This window comes from Glycine soja, chromosome 14, assembly GCF_004193775.1.
Source record: "Glycine soja cultivar W05 chromosome 14, ASM419377v2, whole genome shotgun sequence".
NCBI classification, from domain to species: Eukaryota; Viridiplantae; Streptophyta; class Magnoliopsida; order Fabales; family Fabaceae; genus Glycine; species Glycine soja.
Genome location: NC_041015.1, coordinates 24,417,975 through 24,429,434, shown reverse-complemented (window position 1 = coordinate 24,429,434; position 11,460 = coordinate 24,417,975). Strand labels below are relative to the sequence as shown.

The 11,460-nt window shown below is 34.9% G+C and overlaps 1 long non-coding RNA gene and 1 pseudogene across 1 annotated transcript; both read left to right on the top strand.

The window, feature by feature from the left end:
* Positions 1–266: 266 nt before the first annotated feature.
* On the top strand, positions 267–786 carry LOC114383940 (annotated as a pseudogene).
* A 7,006-nt stretch (positions 787–7,792) lies between these two features.
* LOC114383110 lies at positions 7,793–10,051 on the top strand. The gene is made up of 2 exons (XR_003660406.1): positions 7,793–8,895; positions 9,855–10,051. It is a non-coding gene; the product is annotated as an uncharacterized LOC114383110 (long non-coding RNA).
* Positions 10,052–11,460: the final 1,409 nt, after the last annotated feature.

Genomic DNA, 11,460 nt, shown 5'->3' with positions numbered 1-11,460 from the left:
TTTTTGGTTCTGCCCGGTGGTGTGGATAGTGCCGCTAGCCCTTGCTTTTTGGCACCAAGCCTTGGCTCGAGGGGGCGTGTTGCGAGTCCCACATCGGCTGGTTAACGAGCATGGTAAGTTCTTATATAGTTGGGTAGGCCACCCCTTATGAATCGTTTTTTAAGAGGACCTTTCAGATGTCTGGTTGGTTCTTTTCTTTCTTTTTTTTCTTTCACGGCCATGGCTGCCATTGATGATTCTAACCCCTTCATTCTTCATTCTTTCGAAAATCCTGGCATTGCCTTAGTTTCTCATCCTTTCACCGTGTTCTCAGTGAAGGCTTAGTTTCTGATGTGGTGTTGTGGATGAATTGGCGTGGAGCAATTGCGGTGCTTATTTCTGCCACCGCATTGTGGTACCTCTTCGAGCGTGCTGCTTACAATTTCTTGTTCTTCATCGCCAATGTCGTGTTGCTTCTCATCGTTATTTTTTTTCTGGGCCAAAGCTGCTAACCTTCTCAATAGACCTCTTCCTCCTCTCCCCGATCTAGAGATCTCGAAGGAAACTATTGTCAGGGTTGTTGATGCACTGCAAATTTGGTTGCATCTAGCCTTGTCCATTGCACATGACATAGCAATTGAGAACAATTTTCTACTTTTCCTCCAGGTTGTTGGTGTATTGTGGGTAATATCTTACATCTGTAGTTTGTTCAACTTTTTGACTTTGATATATATTGGTGTTCTTCTTCGCTTGTCTCTCCCTGTGTTGTATGACAAGTACCAGAATAATTTCAATTTTCATGGCTAGAGTTCGTTTCTCCATGTCTAGCACTATCCAATTTTTTCCAACAAGGTCTTTGATGATTTTTGCTTCTGTCATGAGTGACTAAGCCTTGGTTATTGTTGGTTCACAAAGTGTTTGTGAAAAGTTCTCATAGAAGACAGATTTTGTGTTTCTTCTATTTTGTCGATGTAAGCTTCTGTCTATGGTGATTAAGCATTGTTTAAGCTTTCGCCATGAATGGTTAAGCATTGGATTGTTGTTTGGCTTCTGCTCTTGATGGTTAAGCCCTCTTGCTTCTGCCAAGTGGTTAAACTTTGAGGTATAATTTCTACTTGGTGGTTAAGCCTTGATAGTTTCCTGGATTAATGTTTTGAGCTTTTGCCAAATGGCCTTATTGATTTTGCTTGATGGAAGTTTTGATGCTTGCTTTGGACTTTTGGAAGAAGTTGAAGTTGGTCGAAGATTTCTAGAAGTTTCTTATTTGACCGATGTATTTCCAGCATGTTTAGCTATATTCCAAGTTTTCAGATTTTTTTTTCTCCTTTAATGTTGATGTATTGTATTCTCCAAGCTAGAAGTGTTTTTTAACACATTCCAGCTTGCGGGGGTACTAGAGATAAAATTAATTTAGTTAGTTACTAGTAGTTACTTGGTTATGGTAGTTAGTTAGTTACTAGAAGTTATTTGAGTAAGTTACTATAAATAAACCAACTTTGTAATACTTTGATGAATGAATACTAAAATTGTTTTTCATCTATCTTCCATTTCTTTCATTCCTGATAGCCTCTATCAAAGGATGATTCATCAACTCGATGAAAATAATGTTTCTTGCATACATAGGGAGTTACAAAATGTTACATGGAAATGCCACCAGAATTTCAAGGTGCTCCTTCCTATAAGGTCTACAAGCTAAACAAGGCTATCTATGTTTTGAAAAGGCAACTAGAAACTGTTATGAACATCTCCTTACACTATTGGTACAACTTGGTTATATACTCACTTGGGCCATTCCTTCTTCACCAAATAGCAAGAACAATCTTTCACAATTTTACTAGTTTATGTCAACATATTATGTTGGCAAGAAATTCCTTAGAGAGAGTTCCTGAAAATCAGTTAGTGAATATTGTTTCTACTTATGTGATTCCTTATCTTCTAAAGAGATTAAAAAAACAACACACCACAGGACCCTCTTCATTAGAGGAAGAGTTAAAAGGAATATAAAGAAAAATTATTTCGTTACACAAAAATTTTGATATATCCCAATAGAAAAATTTTACTTTTTAAATATTTAAAAGCAATAATTATTTTTGTGTATCAAAATTATTGGGATATATCTCTATGATCCATTAATGCACAAGAAATAATGTCTCATTAATAAGGCTCTTAAATGATTCATTAATACTACTCCGTTATGCCTCCATCCATTAATGCACGGGATAAAATCTTTCGTTTTAGTGTATAAAATGAGAAGAGAAAAAAAAGTGTTGTTTTGATTGATTGCATTATGCTTATGCATCAAAGCAAACATCTAGAATTACAACTTCATGCATTTTATCTATTGAGTCTTTGCAAAGGCATTTGGAAGATAGATAAGTAAAATAGGTTTGTCATCGTGAAACAAACATCAGGAGCAAGTATTCTAACATATGTGGGTAGGAAAAAATTCACCAAATTGATAAGAAAAATCTAAAATAATACATCTTAGGCAAATAAGGCAGACTATGTTCAAACATTATCACATTTTAAATTTATCTTTCTTTATCTTCAACTTACTCTTTTATTTTTCTTATATTTTACTTTTCTTGTCATATCTTTTTTATCTTTATTTTTATCATATTTTAATTTAAATATTTTATCTTTTCTATCTTCTATTTTTTATCTTTAAATATTTATCTTATCTCCTATCTTTCTTTATCTGTTATTTTAAATTCCTTATCTCTTATTTATAAATTGGGTTTGCATCAATATAAGTACCAACAAAATTCCCGTAAATTCGACACTCGGACTTCCGAGTACTTTAAAACTTGGGACAAATTTGGTGCATTTGCCAACGAGCTGACAAATATTCACCCAGATACTTGGAAAATCTTTGCATTTCATTTTAGTACCTATCGTCAAGCTGTATCCATTAAGTGATGACGTGACAAATGGAGTGCCACATTATTGCACCTAGTCACTAACCACGTAAGAACATGCCTAAACATCATTAACTTTTGCTTTTAAATATTTAAAAAGTAAAATTTAAATCAAACTAAGTTTTCCTGTCATTTTGGAAATCATTCATTCCTCGAAAATGGGACTTCATCTTCTCAGCAATGGTACTCAGTTTCTTCAATGGTTGATTTCGAGTGTTATTGAGGTAGTGACTTCATGTATTTTGTGACTTCATCTTAGTCATCCCTTTGTTAGTGGATTTCTTCACAATGTGACTTCCTCTTCATAGTTGTTCACATGTATGTGTTGTGGCATTCCTATTGTTTAGTGGTCCTTGTTATCTTCGAAAATGAGAAATTAGTCATCTTCAAAGTATGAGGTAATGTTATTTTATGGTTTTTTTTATTTGCTTTTTCTTTGTTAGTGGTTCCCTTGTCTCCCATGACCTGGTTGCAGTCATCCCTATTGTGTGAAGTCGAAATTTTTTAAACTTGTATTTAGGTTTTCTCAGGTTTTTTGAAGGTTTGAGTTTAAAATGATTTCAGGTTTTGTGTAGGGTTGGTTTATGGTTTAACCGGATTCGATTAAGGTTGATTAGTTTTCAATATGGGTCTGATTAATGGTAGAATTAGGTACAAATTGCAGAGTTAACATTAAATGTGTGTGTGTGTGTGTGTGTGTGTGTGTGTTTAAAACATTGTTAAAAAGTCTTTTATGCCCTTAACCTATTTGGAGATAAAACAAGGTTTCTATATGTGTTGCAAGCATGAGTTATTGCATCATGATGGTTTCTTTCAAAGAGACCCTGTGATGCAATATGTTGGAACTAGCAATTTTGTAAGTGTCATTGATATAGATCCTGACATGTGGTCATTCTTTGAAGCAATTGGGATTTTAAAAGAAGACTTTGGATATGGTGATCAACCAATGAGGCTATGGTGGAAAGGTGGCGATGGTGACTATAAGGAGAAGACCATGGACAATTGTGCATTGGAGTTGTCTAATTATGTGATTGCTAACAGTTTTTGAGGTGGAGTTGTTTGTGGAATGTGTTGGTGGAAATGAGGGGATTGTGGATGATAATTTTTCTAAAGACAGTAGTGATGAATCATTGAAGAATGTATAGTTGGACGAGTTTGAGGAGGAAAGGGCAAATTGACTAGATGATGGTTTTCATTTACATGTTCCAGAAATTGGTAGAATGAAAAATAAATGAATAAGGAGGATGGATTTAAAAAAGGTATGTAATCTAAGGAAGGAACGTGATGCAACTGACGATACTTATGCCAAGAATGAATAGGCATTTTGGTCCTTGTCTTTGTAGTCATTTTGCAAATTAGTCTCTATCCTATTGAAATGTAAAAAATAGTCCATATTTTTGCATCCATTATGCAAATAAGTCCCTACTGTTAAAATCCAATTTCCACTGGTAGTCATATGTCTATAGTCATATGTCTATGTGACAAGTCTTAGTCCATGTAAGCAAACCCATAGGGACCAAAATGCCTATTCACTCATTGTGCCAATGTTTTTGTTGACAAAAATGGTGACATACCTAACATCCAACGTGTACGTGTTGAATTAATTGAAGTATCTGATGATTACTTCAACCTAGATGAAAACTTAAACCTACCAAGTGAAGTGCAGAGTGATGCACATTTCAAGCAGGTGAACAAAGATGTTAAAAAGGATGAACATGATTTTTTGAATGTCAGTGACAATTTTTTGGTGTCACCCACTTTTCCTGAAGATGATATTGAAGATGGGTGTGTTAGTGAACAATTATGAAATGATTATTCAGATGAAGATGTTTTCAAGAAAAAAACATGAAAGATTCAACGAGTTGCTTTATAAGGAATTTAAATAGAGGTTGGGATTGAAGTTTGCTTCTTTGAAAGAGTTCAAAGAATCCATATTGGAATACAATGTTTTAAATGGGAGAGAAGTCAAGTTTGATTTCAATGATAAGAGACGAGCAAGATCAGGTGTAAGCATTGCGCTTAGGATTAGGTATATGTCTATAAGGTAGGTTAGACTGACACATATAGGCTTAATACCTTACAGCCTAAACACACTTGTGGTAGGGTTTTCAATAATAAAAGTGTTAAGTCTACCTGGGTAGCCAAAGTCTTAGTCAAAAAGATGAAGGAAACATATGTTGACATGTCTATAAAGGACATCATTGGTGACATAAGGGCTAACAACTCAACTGGAATTACATGTTTCAGGGCATGGAGGGCCAAAAAACTAGCAAAACAATCTATTGATGGTGATTTTGTCTAACAATATTCCCAGCTCTGGTCATTTGCTACTAAACTAAAGGATAGATGCCCAAACAATTCATGCTTGATTCGAGTGGAGAGACCATCCATTAAAGTGCTACCAAGATTTGGCAGTTTCTATATGCGGTTAGAAGGTCCAAAAATTGCTTTTAAAATGGCTTGCAGACCCTTAATTGGTGTAGATGGATGTCATCTAAAATAAAAGTTTGGAGGATAATTTTTTATTTTTGTTGGTAGAAATACTAATGACCAGTACATGCCTATTGCTTTTGCTGTTGTAGAAATAGAGACCAAGGAAACATGGAGATGGTTTCTAAATTTGTTGTTTGAGGATATTGCTAGTGTTGAAACCAACAAATGGGCGCATTAACTACTACTTTAGGCATTTTGGGACTTCTTTCACAATATTTCTTCAGCAAAATAACACTTATAATATTAGAAGATGCTACTACAAATTTTTCCTAAAATATATTCACCTTAAAACTAACATTATAATTAAAATTGAAAAACATAACAACACAATGTTTGTTAAATTTCTCATTTTCTTTTGCAATGCTTCAATTTGTAGGTTCAAATCAGCCACTATCATTGATTCTCTTGTGACAGAAGAAGGATTAGAAACTTGGTTTTTTTCTTCTACCCATTGAAAAAATTGACAGTTATCTGGGTCTGTTTGGGACAATGGCAAGTATAGAATAACCTTCCTAGGTTCCTCCTTACTCTTGTAGTTCAAATAGTATCACGTCTTCCATGGTGGCATTGGCGAATGGTTCTACATACCAGAAAATGCATAGAACTACCACTTGCAAACATGGAGAAATCAAAGCCCACTAGGAAGAAGATGGAGTGAGGGGGACAAATAAGACTAGGGAGAAACACACACTTAAGACTCCACCATGTTGGAATTGAGAGGAGAGAAGCTTTAGAAACTCTAATTTGAGGAAGAAGAAGTAAGTGAAGAAGAAAATATTTGACAACTTTTAAATTTTGCATCAAAGTCCAGTCTACGTGTCACAATCTGGGATAATTTATCACGTTGGATAGTTTATGTGACATTAAAATTGCCAACAATACATCTCACTAACGGCGTTACTTTCAAATTTAACGTCAAGGACTATTTTGCAAAACTTATGCAAAGATATGGATTATTTTTAATATTTCAAAAAGATAGAGACTAATTTGCAAAAGGGATCAAAAGAAAGGGACTAAAATGCCTATTTATTCTTTCTTATGATGGAATCTAGAATTTCCCTTCATCTTCATTCCTCCCTCCCCCATGGCCTCTCCGGAATGGCGCCGGAGAGACAACAAGCATGATTTCATTGATTACAAGCTCGGCCGCATCCTAGTCATTGAAGTGGGGTTTGTTCTCTACGCCATTTTCATCACTACCACATGTAAAATGATGGTCAAGGCCATCCACCACAATCACTCCCTGGCAAGGGTCGCTCCCGAGCAGCCGGAGCCACCTCAAGGGGAGGCTATGCATCAAGTGTAGTCTCAAAGCTGCATATGTATTATCAATTTTTATTTAAGAGTTTTTAGGAAGTTGTTAGTGTCTAAACATATTTTAACTCATGATATATGGATAAATTCAACCTTGGCTCTCGTATCTTCCTCGCTCTTTAATTGCTCTTAACTGTGATGTTTTGTAATGAATTTAAGGCTTTGTTGGTTTAGCACTTCTGCTATAGGATTTTAATGGTCTACAACGACTGAGGCTTCTTCCTATTTTGTCTTACGTGCTTGGAATAGGAAGAAGCTCTGTACAAAATAAGTTGTTTGTACAAATGTATTTTTGTTCTAATATTATGTGCCTGAACCAAGTTAAGATTTTTTATGAAAATAATAATTTGTCATCTTTTACTTATATCTTTTAGTCGAACTCCAGACATGCAGCTAATGTATTAGAACGTGAAACTTATTGTTCTACCACTCCTTGAGAGCACTTTGTTGAGCCCATGGTATACTAAGTAGTTTATCTCCAAGGAATAATTGTTTTCATAATCATGGGTAAACTTGCTCACAAGCAATTTTGCTCTAATTCGTGATGCATAATGTTCCTCTAGTGATAATCATCATTGTTGACCGATGCTTAATTCGTTCGTTCTTGTTAATTAATTATTTCCAACCAACAAATATTTTTAATTTGTGGACTTAACTTTTAAAAGTTGGACTATTGTCGCCTGTACTAACGTCATAAAACACCACTTAATTCTAAAACAATACTTCTAATGTAGACCTTATTGGGACACCGACCGTATAACAAAATAGAACATTGTGATAGCTTACAAAATACAAAGAAGAAGAAATTGGTTTATCTAAGAATCATGCTGCAAAATTTTAGAAGTAAATGGATGTGAAATATTCACTACTACAAATATGTAATTTTTCTGTGGATTTCCTGCTGAATTTTTTTTTCAGGAATTTTCTGCCGAATTTGTTGCCCGTATAATTGACTATAATAACTTTTTTGGGAATAAACTTGGTAGAAAAATCGCAAAAAAAATGTTTACTGCGAAATTTCTTGCAAATTTAAATTAGCAGGAATTGTTTTTTCTGTAATTTTTATTTCTTTGTCGAGGTCCCTGAGTTCTGAAATGTTTGCGCCCTCTCTGCTTGTTCTCCACGACACCTCCCTCTCCTTCGCTTTCTACTCCATAGTACTCACAATCTCAATTAAGTGTCAGCATCTCCTTCTTACGTCTCTTATCTTTTTTATCTGAAGTCATAAAACTCACTCGCCCTCTGCATTTGTGGACACTAAACTAAGCAAAGAAACAGAGACAGTGGTTATGCTTCTCGCTCTTCGGGTCTCTCTCCTTTTTCTCTCTCTACACCGGGCGTGCTTTTTTTTTTCTCTGCGTTTCAGACCTTACTCGATTTCCTTTTTCATTCGCAATCGTTCATGCTTTAGTTTCATGACTGTTTTGGCTTTACCTTTACGATTTCGATTTTCCACAACTTTTTTAGTTTTTAAACTGTTTATATTTGACAAATTGAATTTATTTATTTAATTCTGAATGTTGTAGGTTTGTCCCTATGTTGAATTTGGTTTTTGTGATGGATTGTACTGTTTTGCTTTCAGCTTTGTGATTATTTTTCCGCCTTAGGGTTAGTTAAGGCTTTGAGATGGGATTCTATTATTGTGGTTCAAGTTGAATAACTTTCTGCTATTGAAGTTTTGGCTTCTCATCGAATCCAAGTTGTGCTATTTTTCTTCTTCTATTGATGTTGATTTTTTGTTATTTTATTATATTTATTTATTTATTTCGTTTCATATATAATTACTGTACATAAGTGATTTTTCTCTTTTAAGAAAATCTTTATGCCTTACTCATTCCAAACTAATTGTGCACATGCTTTTAATCCGTGCCATGAATGCACAGAGGTGTGGCAAGCCCTCTCGTCTAACCACCGGCTTAATTGATTAACCATGTGATCTTTCTATATAGCTAGCAATTTTATATCTTTCAAACAAATTCTAAGAGATAAGGCAGTGGCAAAGCTTTATGAGCTTGGAAAGGAACTTAAACTATAATATAACCTTCTCGTGCTGGTGTATCCTCATATAAGGCAGTGGCAATTCTTAGGGAACATCAAGCTCACTTTCGGATAAGGTTCGTCAAGTTGAAAGGGAATTGTTTGAGCACCCTCATCTTGTGCTTGGACTTAAACCTCATGCAGATGGATAAGGGTATAGTATTATATTGATTGCATTGTTGGTCATATATAGTGTCAGCTGAAGTATTTAATTTCTCTATTTTTTTCAGGACAGATTTGTTTAATAATTATAAATGGATTCATAGTTCCTTCTTGACTTTCAGCTTCTACAGTGCATTCATTTCAAGTGATAACATTCTCTTTGATGATTAATAACATGCCTCCTACTTGGCAATATTTGTAGAATCTATTTTAACTGACGCTGTAGCGGTACTTGCTGGTAAAATTATCTCCACTTGTTTACCTGATGCTGGTTTGCTATTGTTGATAATCGATAATCACCAAGTAATTTTATGATGCATCAAATGCCTTACTGGCTTTGCACTCTTGAGCCTTAATCCTAATTGTGCCTGGTGTGAGGTGTCATGTCCAACAGGAGTTCACTCTTATACTGCAATTGAGCCAAAGTTTTGCACAGATTTTTCAAACACCATCTTATTGGCAGCTTCTTCTTTTTCAAAGTTATGAAGTTTCTCGTGTATTTAACTTCAAACTATTTTGTTTCTGCACGCCTGTGTAATCTCAAAATGCCCTGTTTCCTTGAATTTACGAATTGGAACTATTTAATTCCATTCATTAAAATTTAAATATAATAATGTTGCTGGCGTCAAGTTGTGTATTTTGATCCAGCAGATTTGGTGAATTAAAATTATCATATATAATATATAATTTAAGTATTAGGTGGTTATGTGCCTTTTTGGGTGATATCAACAGCATATGATATACATAAAATCATTTAATGAATATTATCGGCTTTGGTATGCAATTTTTCTCTTTTTTTGGGAAAATCTCTTTCTACACGTTCTATATATTGATGAAAATGGGTATACATTTTTTTTTGAAATAAAAATATGATGTGGTCACGTTGGTATTTGTTAATTGACAAGTGATATTGAACTAATCAACATGATCATTTGTCTTCTGAACATGCAGTGTTGACTAATAGTACTATAAGGGATGGTTGGTTGGACATTTGGACATGCATCGTGTACTTGAGATAAAAGAATTGGAGTTTAGATATGAGATCACACGCAGGGCACATTTCAATCTTATTGATTATTTATCAAAATGTATAGATTTGGAATTCCTTGTTACAATTAATTCGTTGAATATAAATGTTTTATTGTATAGATTCATATTTTTTTAAAAATTACATTGACAATTAATTCATCTTAAATTTTATCCATAAATTAATAACATAATCAACTACTATTATACAAACAAGGCCCTGACATTGTTGACCTGACCATTTTTGCTAACGTAATTTCTGCCCAAAAACATCAAATCAGCCTTTACTTATTATTATTATTATTATTATTATTATTATTATTAACTTATTAATAATAATTACTTATATTTTATATTTTATTAACTTATTATTACTTATGTCACTACCCACATCGATGCGTTTTGTTCGTTTCCTGAGATATTTGGATTTCCAATGAGCTATGCGGTTATCGTAGGGTTATGGGGTTAGAGTGGCATTTGGTATTCCAACAATATTGACTAGCTTCCGATATCGTTTTTCGTTTTTTCTTCTTGTTCTCTCCATTTTCCATTATCATTTCCCATCGCAGCTGCATTCGTAGAACCCTTTGTAAGTTTTCGCTTCCCTCCTTGTCTTCTATGTTTTTTTTACCTCTATTGTATTTTCATTTCCCTCCCCGTCTTTGTTTTGTATTGCTTTTTTTTTTTTTGCTAACGTGTCCTGCGCTTTTTATGATATGCCTTTGTGCTTTTTCAAAACCTTTTTGGTTTCTGGGGTTTTCAAGTTCTTCGTTTCGTATTGTCATACCCTAATTTCGTCCGGAGACTATTGCTTGATGGCATGCAACCTTTGATTGACCGCTTCGAAATACTTGGCACCCTTTGTTGCACAATATGTGAAGTCCCGAGACGCGCCGAAAATCAAAAGGAAGTGTGGTTACGCCATCCGTGAAATTTCGTAATGTGACGGAAACCAAAAGGAAGTATTGTTACGCAATCCGTGAGTTTCTGTAACTTTTTCGAAAGCTAAAAAAGAGTAAATGCATGATCCGCAAGGTTCTGTAACCTTACAGAAAGAAAATAAGTGTCGTTACGAAATTCGTAAAGTTTCGTAACGTTACGAAAAAAGAATCACCAAAAAAGGTAAAGGGGGTGTATTTAGTAAAAAAAAAAAAGAGGTGCAAATAGCAACCAGGCCCACTTGGGCCTTCCAGACTCTTCCTCCACAAGGCGGTTGCTTCTGGAGGAAGCAACCTGGCTCGCTGGGCGAGCTGGGTGACAAGCTCCTTCCCTATTTTGCTATAAATAGGGGGAGGAATGAAGAAGGAAGGGGTTCAGCCTTCTTGGCACTTCGTATTCTCTTGAAATTGCTGAGGAAAATTGTTTCCGTGAAGAAAATCCAAGCCGAGGCGCTTCCGTAACGTTTCCGTGGGTAATTACACGAAGATTTTCAACCATTCTTTGACATTCATCGTTCGTTCTTCGTTTTCCTTCGGTCTTCAACCGGTAAGTACCCCAAACCGAGCTTTTCAATTCATTCTATGTACCCGTG